General features: G+C 36.8%; 1 long non-coding RNA gene across 1 annotated transcript in view; it reads right to left on the bottom strand.

The window, feature by feature from the left end:
- LOC130454573 (uncharacterized) overlaps positions 1–1,212 on the bottom strand; it is a 70,400-nt gene extending 69,188 nt beyond the window's left edge. The window contains exon 1 of the long non-coding RNA XR_008912225.1: positions 1,056–1,212. This is a non-coding gene — a long non-coding RNA (uncharacterized LOC130454573). The remainder of the gene's footprint in view (positions 1–1,055) is intronic.
- Between the last annotated feature and the right edge of the window lie 23,759 nt (positions 1,213–24,971).

Genomic DNA, 24,971 nt, shown 5'->3' with positions numbered 1-24,971 from the left:
GCCAGCCAAGAGGTTGGGGGAGGACAGGTAGATGTGAGAATAGCATAGGAATGTTAATTGAATTAATAGGAACTGGGTTACTCAGCAAATGACATATTATATATAAGAAAAGAAGGCCATGGGAAAAAATTGGTTGGGACACCGATGGTTAGAGGGCATGATGTGGAAGAGAGCTTGGCACAAGAAAGAAAGAGAGAAGGCATAATCAGGTAGGAGAAACAGGAGACAGTACCCTCATGCAGAGAAGAGAGAATCAAGAGATAAAAAGTGATTGAGTGCCAAAGGCTGCAGATAAGTCAAGCAGGAGGCAGATGTAGAAAAGGCCATTGTATTTGGCAACTAAGAGGTCATTTAAGAGCAGTTTTGATGGAATTATAAGATTGGAAGGCAGTTCGTGAGGGGTTAAAAGGAGAGTGAGTTGAGAGAAAATGGAAAAATCTTGACTGATTTTTGAAGTATTGGGAATGGTAATTTTCATGATTGGAATATTATACTTGATACTCTCTTCTGTTTGCATGAGAGTACACTCTCCTGTTTCTCCTGTATGACTGCACCTTCACTGTGCTTTTGTTAAGCCTTCTTCCATTTCATACTCTTTAACCATAAGTGTCCCACAGTTTTCTCCTGGGCCCATTTTTTTCTCTCTCTCTGATATTTTACTTGTTGAGTCCTTCAGCTCCCATGGATTCACTTCTAGCCTTCACTTCTGGCTCTGCTACTAATTATAAAAATTGGGCAGTGGGAGCAGAGACAAGATGGCAGTTTAGAAGCACCAGAAGTTCAGAACTCTGAAAATCCTTCCTTACCGATCACAAACTGACTGCTCCTAGGAGACTGAAAATCAAACCCAACAACAAGACAAAGCCAAGGAACCCTCCTGTTGGACTCAATCCAAAAGGTACTCCCCCAAAAGTCAGAATCCAAGAACACTCAGGTTTAAGGGGAAGGCAGAAGGGAGGTCCCAGGACCCCAACGCCCCCATCCACCTAGAGAACTAGCCTCCAGCAGCAGTGGGAACCTTTGGGCAGGCAAAGGCACTAGTCTGGAAAGTGTACCTTGTGGGCAGGGCTGTGCCAGGCTCAGTGTCAAACACAGGTGGCGGGGAAGGAGTTCTAGCCTTCCAGGAGATTTTGGCTTCAGGGCACATCCAGCCCAACCAAGCTGAAGGAGAAGGATGAACAAAAATCCAGGGATGAAATCCAATCTTTAAGAACCAGAATACAACAATTAGAATTAAGTGACCTCACAAGGCAGCAGGACACTATAAACCAAATCAAAAGAATGAAAAAGTTGAGGAAAATATGAAACATCTCATTCACAAAACAGAAGATTTAGAAAAATCATTTGAGGAGAGACAATATAAGAATCACTGGCCAGAAGACCATGACAAAAGAAAAAGCCTGGACATAATACTACAGAAAATTATTCAAGAAAACTGCCCTGATATTATAGAACAAGAGGGAAAAGTGGAGATTGAAAGAATCCACAGATCACCTCCTGTACTTAATCCCCAACTGATAAAACCCAGAAATGTTATAACCAAATTCAAGAACTATCAGGCCAAAGAAAAAATATTACAATCTGCCAAGAAAAAGTCATTCAGATACAATGGAACCACAGTGAGGATAACATAGGCTCTGGCTGCATCTACACTGAAGGACCGAAAGGCATGGAATATGATATTCCGGAAAGCAGGGGAACTAGGTCTACAACCAAGAATCAACTACCCAGCAGAACTGACTATATTTTTACAGGGTAAAGTATGGTCATTCAACAAAATAGAAGAATTCCAAGCATTTGTAAAGAAAAGACCAGACCTGAACATAAAATTTGATGTCCAAGCACAGAACTCAAGAGAACCATCAAAAGGTAATTTAAAAATAGAGAAAAAAGAAAAACAAAACAGAACCAAAAAAAAACCCCTTTTTTAAGAGACTCAGTAAGTTAAAATGATATGTATCCCTATAAGAAAAGAGGTCATTGGTAACTCTAAAAAACTGTTATCACCTGGGTAGCTAGAAGAATTACATTTAGAGAGAATAGTGACATACTGTATAGGATGAAATAACAAGACATAAATAGGTATATAGATATATGTATGCATAAATATATATACATGCATATATATACACACACACATATATATATATATACATATATATATATATACAACTAGAGCTAAAAAAAGAGGTTAATACTATGTAATGGGAAAAGAAACAAAAGGGGGTAAATTTATATGTCACAAAGAAGCTCATGGTGGGAGGGGGGATAACATCAATACACTGGAAGCATAAAGAAGTTGGAGACAGGAAATGTTCAGCTCTTATGTGCCTTGAAATTGACCCAAAGAGGGAAGAACAATCCAATCCATTGCGGCAGAGAATAGATTCACACCCTATAGGGGATTGGAAGGGTAACAAATGGACTGGTGGGGAGGGAAGCAGTACAAGGGAGGGAGAGGGTGTGGATAGTTTGCAAAGAAAATAAGGGGAGAAATAAGAAGGGAGGGGGGTAGAAAGGGAAGTAAAATAAGGGAGGGAACTAGGGCAACTGATTAAAAACAAACATTGGTGTAGAAGGAAATAGTGAAAGAAGAAAAGGCAGGACCAGGAATAGAAATCAAAATGCTGGGAAATTCACAGCTGGTAATCATAACTCTGAATGTGAATGGAATGAACTCACCCATAAAATGCAAGCAAATAGCAGAATGGATTAGAATCCAAAATCCTACCATATGCTGTCTGCAAGAAACACACATGAAGAAGGTAGATATGCATAGGGTGAAAGTAAGAGGATGGAGCCAAATCTATTGGGCATCAATTGATAAAAAGAAGGCAGGAGTCGCAATTGTGATATTTGACAAAGTCAAAGTAAAAACAAATCTAGTTAAAAGAGATAGAGAAGGAATTACATCCTGATAAAAGGCAGTATAGACAATGAGGAAATATCCATACTCAACAAGTATGCACCAAATGGCATAGCATCTAAATTTCTAAAGGAGAAACTAGTGGAGCTCAAGGATGAAATAGATAGAAAAACTATACTAGTGGGAGACCTGAACCTTCCTCTATTCGAATTAGATAAATCAAACCAAAATATAAATAAGAAAGAGGTAAGAGAAGTGAATGAAATCTTAGAAAAATTACAGTTAGTAGATATGTGGAGAAAAATAAATAGGGACAAAAAGGAATTCACCTTCTTTTCAGCAGCACATGGTACATTCACAAAGATTGACCATGTATTGGGGCATAAAATCATTGCAAACAAGTGCAAAAGAGCAGAAATAATAAATGCAACCTTCTCAGATCACAATGCAATGACAATAATAATTAGTAAGGGTATATGGAAAGGTAAATAAAAAATTAATTGGAAATTAAACAATACACTTCTCCAAAACCGGTTAGTCCAAGAACAAATCATAGAAACAATTAATAATTTCATTGAAGAAAATGACAATGATGATACATCCTTTCAAAACTTATGGGATGCAGGCAAAGCAGTATTTAGGGGGAAATTTATATCCTTGAGTTCATATATTAACAAATTAGGGGGAGCAGAGGTCAATGAATTGGGCATGCAAATTAAAAACTAGAAAGTGAAAATTAAAAATCCTTAGTTGAAGACTAAATTAGAGATCCTAAAAACCAAAGGAGATATTAATAAAATTGTAAATCAAAGAACTATTTATTTAATAAAGTCATCAGCATTTCAATATATCTCCAACTCAATTCAGCAGCAAGAATTAGAAAGAGAAATTCCATTTAAAATCACCCTAGACAAAATAAAATACTTAGGAATCTATCTGCCAAGACAAACACAGGCATTAGACGAACACAACTACAAAACACTCTCCACACAATTAAAACTAGATCTAAACAATTGGAGAAACATTCATTGCTCATGAGTAGGATGAGCTAACATAATTAAAATGACAATCCTGCCCAAATTAATTTACTTATTTAGTGCCATACCCATTGAACTACCAAAAAACTTTTTTACTGAATTAGAAAAAAACATAACAAAGTTCATTTGGAAGAACAAAAGATCAAGGATCTCCAGGGAAATTATGAAAAAAAAAAGTGCAAAGCAAGGAGGACTTGAAGTCCCAGATCTCAAACTATACTATAAAGTATACTATAAAGCAGTGATTATAAAAACAATTTGGTACTGCCTAAGAGACAGAAAGGGGGTAAATGACCTCAGCAAGAGTCTATGATAAGCCCAAAGATCCCATTTTTTGGGACCAAAACCCACTATTTGATTAAAAAAAAAAAACAACCTTCAGGGTAAATTGGAAGACAGTATAGGAGATTAGGTTTGGTTCAATATCTCACACCCTACACCAAGATAAATTCAGAATGCATGAATGACCTGAATATAAAGAAGGAAACTATAAGCAGATTAGGTGAACACAGAATAGTATACTTGTCAGACCTTTGGGAAAGGAAAGACTTCAAAACCATGCATGAACTGGAAAAAATCACAAAATATAAAATCAATAATATCGATTACATCAAATTAGAAAGTTTTTGTACAAACAAAACTAATGCATCCAAAATTAGAAGGGAAGCATCAAACTGGGAAACAATCTTCATTACAAAAATCTCTGACGAAGTTCTACTTACTCAAATTTATGAAGAGCTAAACCAGTTGTACCAAAAATCAAGCCATTCTCCAATTAATACACAAATAGGCAATTTTCAGTTAAAGAAATCAAAACCATTAAAAAGCACATGAAAAAGTGCTCTAAATCTCTAATAATCAGAGAAATGCAAATTGAAACAACTCTGTGGTATCACCTCACACCTAGCAGATTGGCTAACATGACAGCAAAGGAAAATAATGAATGCTGGAGGGTGTGTGGCAAAGTTGGGACATTAATGCATTGTTGGTGGGGTTGTGAATTGATCCAACCATTCTGGATGGTAATTTGGAACTATGCACAAAGGGCACTAAATGATTGTCTGCCTTTTGATCCAGCCATACCACTGCTGGGTTTGTACCCCAAAGAGATAATAAGGAAAAAAACATGTACAATAATATTTATAGTTGTGCTCTTTGTGGTGGCAAAAAATTGGAAAATGAGGGGATGCCTTTCAATTGGTGAATGGCTGAACAAATTGTGGTATATGTTGGTGATGGAATACTATTGTGCTAAAAGGAATAATAAAGTGGAGGAATTCCATGGAGACTGGAACAACCTCCAGGAAGTGATGCAGAGGGAAAGGAGCAGAACCAGGAAATTATTATACACAGAGACTGATACACTATGGTACAATTGAAGGTGATGGACTTCTCCATTAGTGGCAATGCAGTGATCCTGAACAACTTGGAAGAACCTAGGAGAAAAACCACTATCCACATCCAGAGGAAACACTGTGGGAGTAAAAACACCAAAGAAAAACAATTGCTTGATTACATGGGTCAAGGGGATATGGCTGGGGATGTAGACTCTAAATGAACATCCTAATGCAAACACCAACAACATGGAAATAGGTTCTGATCAAGGACACAAGTAATACCCAGTGAAATTGTGCATAGGCTGTGGGTGGAAGGGAGGGAGGGAAATAAAGAGAGTATTGTAACCAAAAAAAAAATTAAGTTAAAAAAATTGGGCAGTGGCAAAATTCTCTATGCCTTACTCAAATATTTCATTTATAAAATATCAATAGCAGAGCCTAATTCATTAGGCTAATGTAAAATGAATGGATTTTTCTGTTTTAAGAGACTCATGAGAGAAAAAAAAAGAAAATGATTCACCATTGGCAAAATTATGTAATGGGTAAATTATCCCTTTGGCTTCATTCTATTTGTGTCTTACTCAATGAATTCTCCCTGCTGTCAAATGTTCAGAATGATTTCACTCAGGCCTATCTCTATCATTTAGGGCCTTCTGTTCCACCTTTCTCAAATAAAACTTATCATGTCCTGTTTGACATTATTTAAAGTTTCTAATCTTAGCTAGTTGTCATAGAAGAATGCTTAGTGGCCAAAGCAGTTTTTATTTTCCCTTAAGGCATTTACATATTATTAATATGTGTCTCATGAAGACCTAATACTGTAACTCAAGAGAATTCACTTAAATATAGAATTTTATAACTAGTCTTTGGGGAATATTTGAATATGAAGGATAGTTATTATTATTGCTTATTTATATTACCATCTGTGTTTTCATCTAGACCTCTACAAGATCTTTTCATTCTGTATGATTTTTGTTCATGCATTCCCATAAATCCTCATTCCTATCAATATTTTAGTTCATGTATGTTTTTCCTCCAATCCAAATACATTTTGTTAATATACAAGTAAATTTCTATTAGGTAATCATAAATATATACATATATATATTTCTCCCCACCAAAGATACTATCTGTGCTTTCAAAATTCTAGTCAATTTAAAATTATTTAACTAGAATTAATTTTATTTATATATATTTGATGATTCTAAGTCCCTTTCTATGATTCTAGCACTATAATTGCCTACAAATAGTAGGCTCTAAAATGTTGGGAGAAAGTAATATTTTTGCTTTGGTTAAAGTTGATTATTTTTTTTCTTTTGTTTGGCAGGGAAACAGTAATTTTAGTATATTTTAATTACTGATTAAATTAAGGGCAAGAAACTACAAATGTGGAAATACCTACATTGATATAGATCTAAACTAGTGTGTCTAAGGCTAAGAATTTGAATGTGGGTCTTGCTGACTCCATGGCCAATATGACATTTCTCAATTAATTTCCAATGAGTATCATAGTTTGTTCATATTGAATATTTGTTGAAAATTAAATTATAAAAGGTTAAGCAAAGAATAACTGTAATTTTATTTAATGAGTTCAGTTATTAATTTTTTTCTTTTTTAAAAAAACCTCAACTTCCCTATTAGAATCAATAATGTCTATCAGTTCCAAGGCAGAAGAACAGGAAGGGCTATGATTGGGAGCTACATAACTTGCCCAGGGTCACATAGCTAGGAATTATCTGAGGCCAGATTTGAACCCAGAAATTTTCATTTCTAGCCTTGGCTCCCAATGCATTGAGCCACCTAGTTGCCCCCAAGTTCCATTAATTTTCATCAGGCAGGTTCACTATACTCAAATACTGATAGAATTTAGCATATTTTAGCTTAGTGGATATAAAATTTTATTTTCATATATTTGTGTGGCAATCCTAACATTTATTGTGCCAATACTCTATTTTTTATATAAGCCTCTGAATACATTAGTAGAGAGTTATTCCATATGTTTCTGGTTCATTTATACTTGTCAGTTTATTTTTTTCCCCCTGAGAATTAGGCCAATTTTTGCCGGCTATTAATGAATTCCAGAAAAAGAAAAAAAAACCTTGAAATCAGCAGATATAAAGCTTGTCAACTTATATGTGCCCATCGTTTTTGAGATAATCAATGTCTTTTAACTCTTTAGAAGAAAATTGCCATTTTTCTTTTCACAAAAACTGGTTCACTGACTTCCTTCTGAAGATTAAATAATGAGCACTGCTTCATGATTCAAATGATTTCCAGAAAGAGCTGCTGAAACATAATTTATGTAATTAATTCAACCTTGTAAATGAAATGTAGAGGCTAATTTTCTTGATGGAACTTCTGGTATATTAGATATATGGTCCTGGTTTGATCCATTGCTTGCTAGGAAAACAAAAGGAAACCCTTCATGAGGGGAGGACCATCTTCTTTAATTTCTCATACTTCTTGTCAACCACCATCACCATGATATTTGATAAATGAACAAACAACATTGATTGAATTGAACTGAAAAAAATCGAAATGTTAACACTAAATAACATGATTAGTATATTTCCTAGAGCATCCCAACAAGAGTTTTGTCCACTACTGTGTTATTACTGTTGATAAATGGTGGAAAAATAAGGAAATTATGTGAAAATTTGATCAGAATATTCTCTTCCTACTCGACATTGCATAGAAAGAATTCTCTAGCTCCTAGTTGATAGGGCGGATATGAGTTCTAGCCTGTTGAGAGAAATTGTTAGCAAGGGTAGTAAAGAGAAAGGGACTCATGATTCACCTGTTGTTTCAGAATGATATCTGGGTTGATGAAGCTAAGATTTTTGCAGGTACTTCAGATATTTTGGTCGTTTCACAAAATGGAAATTAAGATGAAACACAGAAACAAAGAGGCAAATATGAAATGGCAGAATGATAAGAAATGAGCATGAAGAGGTTTTTACTTTACACATTTAAAGATACATGATAAAAAAGGTCTTAGCAGAGAATTGTCTGAACATCAAAATAATGCATTTGGGGTTAGGAAAACTTGAGTACAAATCTGCCTCTGACTGATACTAGCTATTTAACTATGGGGAAATGGCAAAATCTTTATCATCCTCATTTGCCTATAAAAAGGGCAGAATTCTAAGGCTCCTGAGGTCCGTTGGTTTATTCTAAGTGTTTATTGATTATCCTAGTTATTTTGTTGCATCTAAATTGAATTTGAAGACCATTCTAGAGTTTGTATCTAATTCAAAGTCAGACACTAGTGTGATTTTTATCAATGGAAATTACACAGAAAGAGGAGCATTTCCACTTGCTTTGTTGATGCACTCTAAGGATACCAAAATACAGTTATCAAAAGTGATTTTCCTGAAATTCTAGTGAGGCCATGCCATTCCTGGACTCAATAAAATTAGTTTTATATACAGTGGTATCTATGTATGTAACATACATAGAGGATATTCATTTATATGTATATGCACATGAATATATAAGTCAACATACACCACACATGCATACACTGTAAGGAATGTGGAATTATGATAATTATTTTCCTTTTAAAAATGTTTTCCCACATTATATCATACAATTTTCAATAATAATTTTTTAACATTTTGTGATCCATGTTCTCTTCTAATATGATATAGGTTTTACACATGGTATTTTACAATTTCCATGTACACCAGGTTGTGAAATGAGACATCTATCAATTACATTAAAGAAAAATTCATGGACGAAATAAAATTAAGAATGGCAGGTTGCAATCTGTATTCAGACTTCATCAATTTCCTCTATAGAATTCAATAGCCATTCTCTTTATCAGTCCTTTATTATTGGTTTTATAACTGAAGTTTTCCTTACTTGTCTCCTCCAGGAGAGTGTGAGATTTTTTAAAATCAAAGATTGTTTTTATTCCTGTTTGTATCTCTAGATTTTAGAACAATGTTTTGCACATTGTGAGACCTAAATATTTTTATATCCATTTCATTCATTTATTCATCAATCAGAAATCAAATTATGGCCATAATAATTATGCATCTTCAGTGTTTAAAATATGAAGAGTGAATTAAAATTTTTTTGTCTATCAATCAGCAACTTTTAAATTAATCAATCAAAAACTTAAGCATCACTACTTAATACTAAGTAAGAGAGTTAGCAAGTCACTTGCTAAAGTGGGTGAAAACTCCAGAGGCCAGGGGCTCACCCCTGGACAGTGCTAGGCAAATTGAAAGACTGTGATTGTTTCCTGTAAAGTGGGGAAGGGACAAGAAGTTATGTGTAAAAAGGACTATAAAAAGTCCTGAACTTCCTGTTGTAAGGGGTAAATTTAGGGTTGAGACTGAATGTAAAAATTATTGGTTGCTAAGGATTTAATTTCTTAAATCCCAAATGAAACACTCAAGTCAGAATTAAATTTTATGGTGTTTTAATTACAACAGGAGGAAGAAATTAAGAAAGAGAGAGAAAAGAAAAAGAGTTAATTTAAACTGCTCCAGCTCAGGCTGAGCCAGGCAGGAGTTCAAGGCCTTGGCCAAGGGGGCCTCCCCTGAGAGCCAAAGGAAAAGTGAGTCAGTCTTATCACTCACCATGTGACCATCAAAAGGAGGCTGTCTGAGGGAACTCTTCCAGGCTCAAGTTCAAGGATCGAACTGGTGCCCAGCCCTCTCCATAGGAAGTGACGAGAACTCCAAAGGCAGTTCTCTATATTACTTCCTGCGTCTCACATGTGCCAACAGTGGCACAACCTTGGCTTAGGGCAGCCCAGGGGATAGTCAGTTGTTTATGGTTTGTAACTTGCTAGCACATGCCAATGTAGTGTGGGTGTGTATGTTCCTGGGTGCTAGACTAAGCAAGATGGGGAAAATCTAAAAATCACAATACCCCCCTGATGATGATTGGGGGACTAGTCTCCCCAATTGATCACTAAACATAAGCGTCCTGCAACCCAACAATTTCTAACTGCAGATGTATACAAAATTTACCTTCTAAAAGGAAAACTACAATAGTTAGAGATAAGGGGGGTATAGAAGAGAGAGAGGCTGGGCACATTGACAAAAACCAATTATGGGGCAGTCTCCTTTTGGCATAAGAGTGTACATTCAAAATAAATGTTCAATCAACCTTCATTTCAATCAACCGCACCCCAAGGTTCATTCTGGATCTTCCTGTTGTGTAAGGGTTTAGGTATCTTTCTGCAAACAGTTCATTCTCTGGATTTTAGGAGTTAGCAAGCTTCTTCCCTGAAGATCTTTTTTGAACAAAAATTTTTAATCTTGGATTTTATGAAAATGCATTCCTCCCTGAAGAAGGTGTTGAGGAATACCCAATTCAGTTCAGGATTCAAGGTTTAGTTATGAGGGGTATGAATCAATTATCAAAAGAAAATTATCAAAAAAATAATGGAAGAAAAATTTTAAAAAATTAAAGAATTCAAAATCACTATCAAAATATTGAAAATCTATGTATACAAAATTTTGAGTTAGCAAGAATAAATTTCTAACAGGCCCTTGTATTAGGTTCCAATTAAAGTAATGTCTAATCCCACAAGTCTGTGGGACAGAATGCAGTAATATTTCACTTATTCATTTGCAGCCAAGACTACAGGAAATTGCCATACTATAGGAGAGAAAAAAGGACCAGATTTTTATTTTGATAGGGAAGTGTCATTTCCTGGTCTGATTTCACCTTCATTCTCAGGGATAGAGGGAGCCAGGATGATAGCCAAAACTTTGGTACTTATCTGTAAGTATTTTCACGAAAAGTGTGGATACAAGGAAGGCCTACATCTTAACATATGTCAAACATTACAACTTCGAGTCTCACACTAGGTTCAAGTCCTTTGAATTGGCTTAGAAGTGTATCAATTCTAAATGGATTGGTTTCTTCTTCTCCTTTTTTTGAACCTCTGTACTCTTTTGGCACTATTCAGATTAAGTTTGTGCTCCTTTTTTTGATCCCGTTTTCAAGAATCAGACACAAAAATTAATCACAGTCCCATAACAATTATCAAGAAATGGCAGGTTCTCACAGTCTAAAGCTGTTTGGGTATGTTTGGGTATATATATACATATAGTAGTAGTCTCTCGGTAACTGAGGATGACAATTGTCTTTGTGTGCTTTCATCTGTGATGTAGATGAGTGTGCACAAAAACACTTGTGCGTGAAGGAGATTTAAGTGGAAAAGTCGATGCACAGAGACAGTCCCACTCTCTCGGCGTTGGAAGCCTGGGTCCAGTGGCACGAAAAATCGTTACACCTGGAGACTTCCTCAGCTGCAATGGATGGACGTGTTGTCTTTTGTGCTCCAACACGCCCTAAGCACTCCACAGTGCTTTGCTGCATTGACCTCTCAGCCATTGAAACTTCTTATTGGTTTTTTCCGTCTGTTCGGCCGAAGCAATCTTCACATGCTGGGTGAGCAAAGCCTTAGTTCACCAGGGGTCTATGACCCGATGGCTACCCTCACAAGGTTTAGCTGGCCTGTCGAAGCCATTGCCCGCTGCCACATGCTAGCAGCTACTAGGAGCCACAAGTGAGAGTTGGGTGTCAGCTCTCATATATATATATATTTAAACTTATATTATTGTAGAATAAAAAATTAATATTGATTGTATGTACTTTAAGTGCAAGAAATGAGAAAAGGTAAAAATCAAATATTCTAATAAAATAAAAGCAAAGCAATAATAAAAATAAGGAAAAGAAAAAAGAGAAAAAGAATATTCAGGAATTCAATGTGTTAAAAAAAAGCATCCATTTGTCAATGGGTTATTATCTCTAATGCATGTGTAGGATGTAGTCAATCAGTTTCAATAGAAGATGCTCTCTTTACATGTGAGCAATGAATCCAAGAGTCCTTCTCTCCAATTTTTATAGATGCTGGAGTAGTTAATATTTGGAATGGTGCTTTCGAGGAAGGCTGAGTTTCTCCCCATACACTGGAAGTTCTTTATATACACCTTGTCTCCTGGGTCATGAAGTGAAAAGTCTAGTGGTCCAGCTTGTACTGCAGCTCCAAATTCATGGAGTTCACACAGTTTGTGTTGTAATTTCTGTATATAGGAAGCAATAGTAGTATCTCCCCATGATAGTTATGTATACGCAGGGGAGAAAGGCTTAGCCTGTATAGGTGGATATCCAAAAAGCATCTCAAATGGTGAGATGTGTAGGTCACCCCTGCGCCTGCTTCTAAGATAAAATAGTGTCAGAGCGAGAATTTAAGGCCATTTTAAATGTGTCACAGTGCATAATTTGCCAATCATACTTTTAAGTTCTCTGCTCATTCTTTCAACTTGGCCTGAGCTCTGAGGATGATATGGAACATGGAATTTGGGAGTTATCCCCAAGCAAGAATATATATGATTAGAATAGAATCAGTAAAATGACTTCCTCTATCTGAAGTAATATATGTTGGCAGGGCAAAGTGAGGAATAATCTCTTTTAAAAGTACCTTAGCAACAAAAGCCGCTGTGGCTCGGGCTATAGGAAATGCTTCCAGCCATCTGGTCAGTTGGTCTACTATAACTAGACAAAATTTATATTGTCTAGCCTTTGGCATTGTTATGAAATCTATCTGCAGGTACTCAAAAGGTGTGTAAGCCAGTGGATGCCCACCAAAGGCTTTGCCACAAAAGGCATATTGGTTATGCTTGTCAAGTAGAGCAGGCTGAACACACTTTAGAGGCTGTGGTAGTTATCCCAGGGGCTATCCATACTCTCTCAACAGAGTCTAGGATGCCCTGGGTACCAAAGTGACCATTTTTATGAACAGATTGGCAAATTTGGTGATAGAAACTTCTAGGGAGCAGGGGTTTTCCTTTAGATGACACCCATACTCCATTAATCTGTTTTGCTTTGAATTTTTGTTTCCATTTTCCACTTCCTTTTCATTATAGGAAAGTGATAAATTTAAATTATCAGTGGTTGTTAATGTAAAATTAATTCAGGCCCTTCTATGGCTGCTAGCTTTGCAGCAGTATCTGCCTGGTCATTTCCCCTACAGACAGGGTCAGTGCTACCTGTATGGGCAGAGCAATGAACTACAGCCAGGGCTTCGGGCAGTTTGAGAGCAGAAAGAACTTCATTAATAATCTATGCATTAGCTATGGATTTTCCAGCTGAAGTTAAAAAGCCTCTCTGGAACCACAGCATTCCGACTGAGTGACAAATGCCCCAAACATATCTAGAATCCATATAAATTGTTGCCTTTTTATCTTTGGCAATTATACAGGCATGTTTCAGAGCTATGAGTTCTGCACCTTGAGCACTAATATTAGAGGGTAGTGAAGCTGACCACTCAGTAGCAAATTCTGTGACTACAGCAGCTTCAGTGTAGCATATGCCATTCCTCATAAAAGAAGAACCATCAGTAAATAAGACCAGATCTGAGTTGTTTAAGGGAGTTTCCAAGAGATCATCTCGAGGATTTTTTGCCATGGACACTAGTGTTTCACAACTGTGCAATGGTTCTCCTGAAGTTGGTAAATCTGGAAGCAAGGTGGCAGGGTTAAGGGTTTTACAGAATCTTAGAGTAATGTTTTCATTGTTTAACAAGGTTATTTCATACCTTGTAATTCACTGATCAGAAAATGCCTGTGTTCTGTGTCTTAGCAACAATGCTTCTACCTAATGTGGGCACATAATTGTCAATGGGCATCCCAATACTAGATCAACAGTTTTTGTCACTAGTAAAGCGGTAGCAGCTACACCTCTAAGACATGGTGATGCTCCTGAAGCTATCGGGTCCAGCTGGACTGAATAATAAGCAACTGTGCACTGAGATGGTCCCAAAGTCTGAGTTAAAAAGCCTGAAGCTACCCGTCTTCTCTCATGTATATACAGGATAGCCTGTTTTAGATCTGATAGAGTGACAGGTTTTCTGGCTCTAATTTAAGTGGTTCAGTGACTGAATCTCTTGTTAGAGCTATAAGGGGCTTAGTAATTTCCCCATAGCAAGGGATCCATTGTTTGTAAAACCCTGTTATTTCTAGAATTGCCCATAACTATTTCTTCATGGTAGGAGCATTCAATTTTTGAATATTTGCAATTCGCTTGGGAGAAATAGAACAGGCACCAGCTGTCAGAATGAACCCTAAATATTCTATTTTGGGGAGACACCACTGAACCTTATCCTTTGAGATCTTATGCCCTTTTGTGCAATACCAAAAGAAGGTGTTTACTATCTTCCTGACATGCTTCTGCATCTGTTGAAGTCAAGAGTAGATCATCTATGTATTTGATTAATTTGCTGTTTTTAAATTTTAAATTATCTGTGTCTTGGCTCAAAATTTGTGCAAATAAACCCGGGTTTTTCATGAAACCTTGTGACAGTAGACTCCATGTATTCTTGGAGCCCTTCCAGGTGAGAGCAAAGATATGCCAGGAGTTCTCATGTATGGATATGGAAAAGAAGGCTGAGCACAAGGCCACTACTGTAAAGTATGTAGCTGTGCTAGGAATAGAGGAAATAATAGTATTTATGTTGCAAACGATGGAGTGTCTCTTTATAACTTGATTGTTCACAGCCCTCAAATCCTGTTCAAATCTGTAGAGGTGCTTGCCATCAGGCCCCCTATTTGGTTTTTTAATGGGAAGGATGGGTGTGTTGTATTCAGATTTACAGGAAATTATGATGCCCTGGTAAATTAATGAGTTAATTCCTAGGGTAATGCCCTCTATTTCCTCCTTTGAGAGAGGATACTGAGGAATGGAAGGAGGTGGGCTGGATTTAATTTTAATTTGCACAGGAACAGCTGATTTAAGTAAGCCTACATCAGAAGAGAATGTGACCGAAAGAGACTCGCATATACCTGTAGGTATTTCAAATGTGGGAGGCTCTTTTGCCTCCTGGCTCTCTGATAGAAGTACAGGGAGTACATTTAAAGATTCCTCAGGCACTTCCAAAGACATAGAGCCATCTGGGGCACAAATTATTGGGACTTGTAGTTTGCATAATATATCCCTCCCCAGCAAGTTTGTGGGGGATCCAGGAATTAAAAGAAAAGAATGTTCAGTATTTAGGGGTCCCACACATACCATGGGAGGTGAAAGTTTTGGGACCTTTATCAGTGTTCTTGATACACCTACTACATTTAGATAGCCAATAGAGTCGCATTTTTCATCTGGTTTGCTTACCAAAACTGACCTAAATGCCACAGTGTCCAAAAGACAATCATAGTATGAATTTCCCACCTTTAAAGTGACATGAGGATCCTTACCATTTTGGGAGGGGTATATAGGGATTATTGGCATTAAAATATCAGGGTCTGGAAAATGAAAGGGTTCACTCTTTGATTTCAAGGCCCTCACCCCCCTTCACACCTTCATATAGATGCTTGGGCAGTTTTTTGGGATGCCTCACTCTGTTGGGGGTTTTCTTCCAAAGTATAGAGTGGATGAGCTCCATTTTTATATATTGTTGTTGGGCATTGTGTTGGGTATTGTCATTTTTCTCATTTGGAGCACAGTCATTGTTTTGATTGGCATTATGGTTCCTATAGTTATTATTTCTAAAGTTGTTTTTTTTTTCCTGTAGCCAGCTCCTATGGACCATCATTGCATGGCCTCTCTTCTCAAAGTAAAACCATATTAATGATACATCTGTGGATTCCTGCAAAGAGGCTATGGTCTTTCCCTTATTTTTCAGTTGTCCTTGTAACCTTTCAATTTCTTTCATTAAGTCTTCCACTGACTTATTGTGTTCCTCAGGTCTTTTTTACATGACCCTTATAAACATAGGCTGCTACTCTCCTCAATTCTTTGAGGTCCATAGAGTCCCATTTAGGACAGCTAGTTTTAAAGTAGTCTTTTACCACTGAAGAACAATTCTTAATGAATTACCTGCATATTTGTCTAATGTCCCTTTCTCTGGACAAATCAAGGTCCATATATGTATTTCCTATGTCAATAAGTCTGTCCATAAACTGGGAGGGGGTCTCATCAATTTCTTGTTGGGTACTTTCAGATTTTGACCATTTTTAAGGTCTATCAGAGCAAGCTCTCATGGCTGTTAATAATGCTTCTCTGGCCTGGTTTAGTTTTGTGTAATCTGGTTCAACATTAGGGTTCCACTGTGGATTTTCAGTTGGTCAATGGTGTGCTCCTTTACCTTGCTTCTGATTAGCCAGAGAGATGACATTATTTTTCTCTCTCTTTGTCAGAAATTTTTCTAACAAATTTTCAACATCCATTCAAGTGGGGTCAAAAGTTTTGAATATGTTCTCCAATTTTTTTATAATTAATTCTGGTTCTTCCTCAAATGATGGAAGATCTTCCTTGAATTTATTTAAATCTTCAGGGTTAAAAGTTGTGTTGTGTCTTATAGATATTTTTTTTATTAGAAAGGAGCCAATAGATTCACATTTTGCATCTGGTTTGCTTGCCAACTTTTATTAAAAGTGGGTACTTCCCTTAATGGAAATAAACTTCTATTTGAATTGACTAGAGTTCATGTTTCTAGGCTTCTTGCTCTGTTTTCATTGGGGTAGGTAAGAGAAGAAGAAGGGGTGAAATGGTTAAAGTAGGGGGGCTTAAGGTAGTGTGGGCAGGGCAGGTAGCATGAGTGGGAGGGGTAGCCAGGACAAGGGGTTTGGGGATGGAAGTATCATAGGCAGGGGTAGGGGTAGGGCTGAAGAGGTGGGGGTAGGGGCTAGGGCTGAGGGAGTAGAGTAGGAGGGAGGGGAAAGGGGAGGGACATGGCCTGAGGGGGCAGGGCAGATGATATGGCCAGGGGGAGGAGTGGGTTGGTTAGGGGTTGGGGGGGCTAGGGCCCTAAAAGGGAGTCAGTATTATCACTCACCACATGACCATCTCTAAGGAAGCTGTCTGAGATAACTCCTCCAGGCTCAAGTTCCAGGATTGAACTGGCACCCAGACCTCTCCACAGGAAGTGACGAGAACTCCAAAGGCAGTTCTCTATATCACTTCCTGCGTCTCACATGTGCCAATGGTGGCTCAAGCTTGGCTTTAGACAGCCCAGAGGACAGTCAGTTTTTTCTTATTTTTCAATTGCTTGCACATGCCAGTGTAGTGTGGGTGTGTACATTCCTGGGTGCTATTCTAAGCAAGATGGGGAAAATCTAAAAATCACACTGTGCATGGGACTTTGCTTTTGAACTTTGCTTTTGGACTTCTCATTTGTACTGCCTCTTTGGAGGACTTTCCCTTTTGGACTTGGCCTTTGTTTTTTTCCTTTGGAGTTGATATTTGGAGACTTAGCATTGGTGAGCTGAACTGAAGGAGGAGACTCTTTCCCTGAATCCTGCATTGACTTGCTGGATAAGTAGCTGGCTTCCTTTACCTAGCTTCTGGAGAGATTGGTTCTGGAGAGGCCTTCCTTTCCTGGAGGATTCTGCATTGGTGGAACCCTTGCTAAAGACACCACTGGGTCATCTGGTTGAATATTATCACTTTGATTTGTTCCCCTCCCCTCTAATGTTCTTGAGCAAGGTCAGGCTGGGAGATCAAACTTAGAGAAAAGCACATTTCGAGATAGGGAGATTGAGCCAAACAAGGACACTGCCCCAGGTGTCTGTCTGGCTACAGCTAGAAGAAAGACAAGGAGTTACCTGAGTTCTAGGAAGATAATAGTTCCCAGAATCTATTTTGGTGACTGTATAGTTTCTTATGCTAGGTGGGCTTGACTTTTCCACAGGTAAAAACTATAACTTATCTAATGTAGTTATTGGTGGGGGTTAGTTGGTTAGTGTGTGGGGGAATTAAAGATGAACTGATGAACATCAGAGGAGTGAGTGTTTTCATTTCCTATTTAGCCCTATTCCACCTCTGTTCTTCAGAACCCCTGTGGCACTCCAAGCTCCCTCCATATCCCCCAATCCCTATGTAGTTGTAGTAGTAGTTATGGTAGTAGTAGTAGTAGTAGTAGTAGTAGTAGTAGTAGTAGTAGTAGTAGTAGTAGTAGTAGTAGTAGTAGTAGTAAGTGCTAGTCAATGTAAATAATTAAGCAAGCATTAGAATAAAAATATATATGTATATCAAATGTTCTTTCCACTGGAAACCTGTTTCTTGATGATTTATTTCAGACTATTATCTTCAGACTGAGACACATTAGGATAGCAAAGAAAGTGTTAAAAGAGAATTAGAAACCTTAATGATGATGTTATTTTTAGATAGACTAGATGATGTTTGAATCCTAGCAGAGTTGTCTTCCTTCTTAACCAGAGGGTCTCAAGTGGGTGTCCCTGTGATGAAAACTCAATACAGGGAGAGAAAGGATTCAGTATTAAGAGACAAGTATGGGGTAAAGTATAGATGGTTTGCCAGGGCTTAGCGAAATGCTTGGCACTCCTAGATGTCCTTTCTGATACAGATCCTGTCAGGGAGTCAGTAATGGCATCCAACCTTGGGTTTGACTTAACCAAAGTCTCTTAGAAATGGCTCCCTATTTGAACCCTATCACCCTCTATCTCTTTGATATACTCCAAAGACTTATCTGACTTATATTATATATCAATATAAATTAACAATGGTTTAATGAACAGGGTAGAGTTTCGGGATGGAGAATGGGAGCAGGTAGCCTTAATCTAATGTAATAGTAGTATGGAGTCTCTTTAGCCTAGCCAAAGACTAAGGTTCCAGCCACAAAGTTCTTGATTCCTCTCTTCTTTCTGTATGCTAACCTAATCTAAATGAATGGTTTCCAAGTCTTTTCCAGCTGTTACAGAGAGGGTTAACTGTGTTTCAGGCTGCCTCAGCCGGCTTTCAGGGCTCAGCCCATCAAGCCACTGTAAATGTTCAGTTAGCCCTATTTGTTGGATCCAGGAGAAGCAAGTACAATCTCAGGTCTTCGAGGTTCAAGGAAAGGTTGGGAAAAATCCTCAGGTATTCAGGGATTCAAATCCTGAGGTAGGGAATATGAGTTTCCTCTCCCTCAGAGTTCAGGAAACCAAGTCCCCTTTCAGTTCTTTCCCAGAGTTCTTTTCTTTTCCCTCGAACTGCCACTCCTGTCCATCAAACTTTCTCTGTAACATTCCATAACTTCTCTCTGTGCAAAGCTTACCTTACAAAAATCAAATAGGAAAATGTGAATAAAGTGCTACAAAACACTCTGAGCTCCATATCATATTCAATACCTTCTGATCCCTAGAAGTTACATAGTACCATGTACTTGTTACTACAAAAAAATTAGCTAATATTTATTATTTTAAAGTATCAATACAATTTTAATAAATATCCATTTCTTTATTCTTTTTTTTTCCTTTAAGGTCTTGGAGTTGTCCCAGATTCTTGCCTTGTTGATAATAGTTACATCATTCAAAGTTGATCATCATACATTATTATTGTTTCTGTATACAATGTTCTTTTCTTCTCACTTCACTTCACATCACTTCATGTAAGTCCTCCCAAGTTTTGTTTTTGTTTATTTTTGAGCTAATGCTTATTTTATCTTTTTTTTAATTTAGATATTTTATTTTCCCACTTACGTTATAATAATTTTCAACATATGTTTTAAAAAATTATACATCTTATGCCCAAAGGGCGACAAAAGAATATCTACCCTTTGACCCAGCCATAGCACTGCTGGGTCTGTACCCCAAAGAGATAATGGACACAAAGACCTGTACAAAAATATTCATAGCTGCGCTCTTTGTGGTGGCCCAAAACTGGAAAACGAGGGGATGCCCATCAATTGGGGAATGGCTGAACAAACTGTGGTATATGTTGGTGATGGAATACTATTGTGCTAAAAGGAATAATAAAGTGGAGGAGTTCCATGGAGACTGGAACAACCTCCAGGAAGTGATGCAGAGTGAGAGGAGCAGAACCAGGAGAACATTGTACACAGAGACTAATACACTGTGGTATAATCGAACGTAATGGACTTCTCCATTAGTGGCGGTGTAATGTCCCTGAACAACTTGCAGGGATCCAGGAGAAAAAAACACTATTCATAAGCAAAGGACAAACTATGGGAGTGGAAACACCGAGAAAAAGCAACTGCCTGAATACAGAGGTTGAGGGGACATGACAGAGGATAGACTCTAAATGAACACTCTAATGCAAATACTATCAACAAAGCAATGGGTTCAAATCAAGAAAACATCTAATGCCCAGTGGACTTACGTCGGCTATGGGGGGTGGGGGGGAGGAAAAGAAAATGATATATGTCTTTAACGAATAATGCTTGGAAATGATCAAATAAAATATATTTTAAAAAAATAAAAGAAAAAAAATTATACATCTAAATTATCTCCCTCTCTCCATTCCCTTCCTACTCTTGGAGATAGTAGGCAATTTGATCATTATTATACATGGATTGTCATGCAAACCATACTTCCATATTGATCAGCATTATAAGTGAACACTCATAAAAACAAAATACCAAAGTAAATCCATAAATACACCATGTGAAAGAATGTTTTCTTTGATATGTATCTGACTCCAATAGATATTTCTTTCCAAGCATTCTTCATCATAAATCCTTCAGAATTGTCTTGAATTCCTTGGATCACTAATATGGCTGAGAGTAGTCAAGTCTTTCACAGTTCATCACTTCACAATATTGCTGTTATTGTGTACACTATTTCCATGATTCTGCTTTTTTCACTTACGTTCCTTCATATAGATCTTTCTTATAGATAACATTTAAAAAGCTCTTTGCTACCCTTGATAGGAAAACTCTTTTGTTGCGAACATTCCTCTCCCTGAGAACAAATCTGGTTTCAGATACTTCCTAACTTTGTGACCCTGGGCAAATCACATGATTCTGTTTGCCTAAACTACCTCATCAATAAAATGACATGGAGAAAGAAATGGTAATTGTTGAGAAAACCCCATATGGGTTCAGATAGAGTCAGATTCAACTGAAATGAGTGAACAACAGCAATTACAAAATCTTAAAAAGCATGTTTTGATTCATCCTTTCTTTCTCTGGAGGTGGACATTCACAAGTTATTCTTCAATCATTCTGTAGTTGAATATAAAGTTTCCTTGGTTCTACTATTTTTACTTTTCATAATTTCCTATGCGTTTTACTAATTAAAAAAAAACCTGCTCATCATTTTTTACAGTGCAGTAGTATTCCATCACAATCATATTCCACAACTTGTTCAGTTATTCCCTAACTGATGGTGTGTAAATAGAATTTTGTGCCTCAGGACTACATTTACCAGAATTCCTTTATTTTTCCCAGAATTCCTTTAGTTACATTCTCCACTTTGTGTCCTTATGCTGTATTGATAGTTGTGTGTAAATCTGCGTTCATGCTCTTCTTCCCATGCTCTCCTACTTGTTATCTTCCTGCTTTTTGCAGAGCGGGTAACTACTCTTTTCTAAGGCTATTTTTTCCTCTACTTCTAGTTATTATTAATAAATCTTATAAAAATAATACTTGAAGTATTTGGATATTAATTTTTAATCTTACAATGGGTAGCACCTCAATTTCCAATTCCTTGCCATTACAAAGAGAACTGTAATAAATATTTTCAAACATATGGGTTCTTTTCATTTTTTTATCTCCCTGGGAAATAGATTCAACTGAGTATTGCTGGATTTACACAGACATATATTTATATCTATGGGCATAATTCCAGATTGCTTTCCAAATGCTACCAAATTGCTACCAAAATGATTGGATCAGTTTATAGTTCCAACAACAGTATATTAGTGATCCCGTTTTTCCATATCTCTTTCAATATTTGTCATTTTGTCCTTTTTGCATTTTAGCCAGTCTGATAGGTGAGAAATGATTATCTTAGAACTGTTTTATTTGCATTTCTCTAACCAATAATTATTTAGAGCATTTTTATATGCCTGTATATGGTATAACTCTTATTTTTATTAAGTCTCAGTATCTCATGCTCATCCCCAACAACTTACTGAAGATTTCATATAAGGGGTCTTTTTTGCATCTTAAAACTAATGTGTTCATAATTTAATTCAAACCCAAATACTTTCTGAAATTCCCTATTTATCTAAAAAGACAGTGTCATTCATAGTATCATGAAAGTTCTCAACCACAATATCAGCATGGATTTCTCATTCTCCCTCATCCCATTTGGTCATTAGTTTTTATTTTTATTTTTCACCTCCATCCCTTTCACTCCATTCACATGGTCATCGCCTAGGTTCAGGTCCTTATTACCATTTACTAATACTATGCTCTCATCACATCTAAGGTGGAATACTACATTGCTCTCCTAATTCATCTCCACTACTCAATTTCTTCCCTCTCCCCTTTCAACCTTTCTTCACACAGTAAAACAAAGTGATTTTCATTGGTTGCTGATTTTGTCTAGGATCTATATTAGTATCTGTATCAATCTCTACATGTATGTACACAGCACACACTATTGTACATATATAGGGTTATATAGCATAGCTTTAAAAGCTAAAAATATTGTCTATCTATCTATCTATATATATATATTCTAACAATCTTCAAATATAATTATACATAACTTCCCTTACCACATTCAAAAGTCCAGCCAAAATGGATCTTTGCTATTCGTCACACATTGCATCTTATCTCCTACCTCTCATCCTATGCATGAGCTGGGTCCTTTCCCCTCAACTGGCTGCAATGCAGTCTTCTTTATATGTCAACCCACTGGAATCTCTTGTTTCCTTTAAAACTTCAGTGAAGCAACAATTTATTTTTGCTACCATTTATTTTTATTTTTTATGTATAACAATATGATAGGTAGGCCAACAATATTATAATGCATAGATTTGTCATAAATATGTCATATACTATAATAAATCTGCTTATCCAACAGAAACAAATTTTCACATTAGCTCTGTCTAAAAATCTGTCTTGTTTTTTCCTCTTTCTCCCCCCCCTTCCCCATTCCTGAAGAAGGCAGGTAATATATAAAGATGTACTTTATATATTATATATAATGTATATAATAATATATAATATACAAAGATATAGGTTGTACATATATTATCATCTAATACATATTTTTCATATTAATCATGTGAAATGAGACACATATTGCTTAAACTAGAGAAAAATTCAGGGAGGAAATAACGTGAAGAATGTTATATTTCAATCTACATTTGGACTCAGTCTGCTCTGAAAGTAACTTCTTTGAAAGCCTTTTCTGACCCCCCCCCACTGCTAATACGTTATCCCCTGTATAATTTGCCTTGTGTTTTGTTTCTTTTGTATACATTTTTAGGAATTATTTATGCATATGATGTTGCAAATGAATTTTTTAAGCTCCTGGCAAACAGGGATGGATGTGCTTTGTGTGGTTTTCCATATTGCTCCCAAAAAAGTGGTGGTAAGGAGGGCAAATATCATGATTTTAAAATCTTCCTACACACTCATACAAGCTATATGATCTCAAGCAAGTTTTTTTACATTTCTGGGCTTTTGGGTAAGTACAGGTTCCTACTTTTATACACATGTAGTCAACTTAGCTGTCACTTAGAAAAGAAGAGGAAGAGAAAGAAACCTTGTCTGACTGAAGTCTGAAAGAGAGCTTACAAAATCCAAAGTGACTTGCTTGGAAAAGAGGAAGAAAAGGTTAGAACAGAAGTTAGTTGTTTCATCTTTTAAGCCTAGATGAATGGGCTACTACCCCCTACTCAGTGGCACCATATCCCTTTCAAGGAGACCAAAGGATTATTCATGCAAATTCTTATCTAACTACATGGGGACCCAGGATCACATCCTCGCTGGGCTCACTCTTGTTCTATACATGCATCTTCTGCTTGATACCTCTGTGACCTTGGAAAATTATTTCAACTCTCTATATCTTAATATCTTCATCTATAAAAAGAGGGTTTGTGTTTAACTACTTCTGAGTTCCCTTCAAGTTCTAAACCCATGATCTTAGGAACAAACTGTAAGGTAAATCCTACTGTGATTGTTATCCTGGTCTTACAAATGAGAAAATGAAAAGTTTGAGGGCTTTGAAGTCTTTCTTAAAGTTATATAGATGGTAAATATCTGCTAGGACATTTGTCCTAGCAGTCCAGCAAGCTATCTACTACACGTCTACTACACTGAATCACTTTTCAATTATTCAACTCACCATACCAACCACGCACAGGGTCTACCAGGACATGAACTAATAATTTAAACCTCTATTTATATTTTGTATAAACCTGAGCAACCTAACAGTCTACTTATAAAGTGCCTAAGAGTGTATCTCAAACAATGTAACCAGATAGAAATGAAATAAGGTGATCTTATTACAACAATGGATGGTAAATTAAGGCTTTGCTTTGGGTAGAAAGTAAATAGGCATAAAAAGAGATGAAAAACAGCTGGAGGCTCAGAGTTATAAGTAGTCTGCACTTCCATACACCTTTAGGTGAGATGTTATTTCAACTAGATGTTAGTTTATTCCAGGATCTTTCAGGTGCTTTGGCTAATAAGTAGCTCCAGAACCACCATAAAACAATGTACCAAGAAAGAATGTGCTCAGCTGCCAAACTGAGTGCCCAAATTTCAAACAGTTTATTATGCCCACAATGACTTACAAATGAAACCTAAGTTCTGTTTTATAAGGCTACATAAAAGATTGTTACTTAAGAGGCAAACTGGTCTAGAAAGCTTTACTGCCCACATAATTTATTATGGAATTAATCCATTGCGTGTTTGTACCAGGTTAGCCCGCAGAAGGGAACCTGTGTCTTATCGAAATCAGATTGAGAAGTACAAATCGAGAATCCCTAATGGAGTACTAAGCACACTTCAAAAAGCCAGCCATATGGACTGTGTTACAGTCTCTGGATGGTTTCACTTGAGTCCTAAGC

Source organism: Monodelphis domestica, chromosome 5, assembly GCF_027887165.1.
Source record: "Monodelphis domestica isolate mMonDom1 chromosome 5, mMonDom1.pri, whole genome shotgun sequence".
Classification (NCBI taxonomy): Eukaryota; Metazoa; Chordata; class Mammalia; order Didelphimorphia; family Didelphidae; genus Monodelphis; species Monodelphis domestica.
This window is presented reverse-complemented; position numbering and strand designations above follow the sequence as displayed.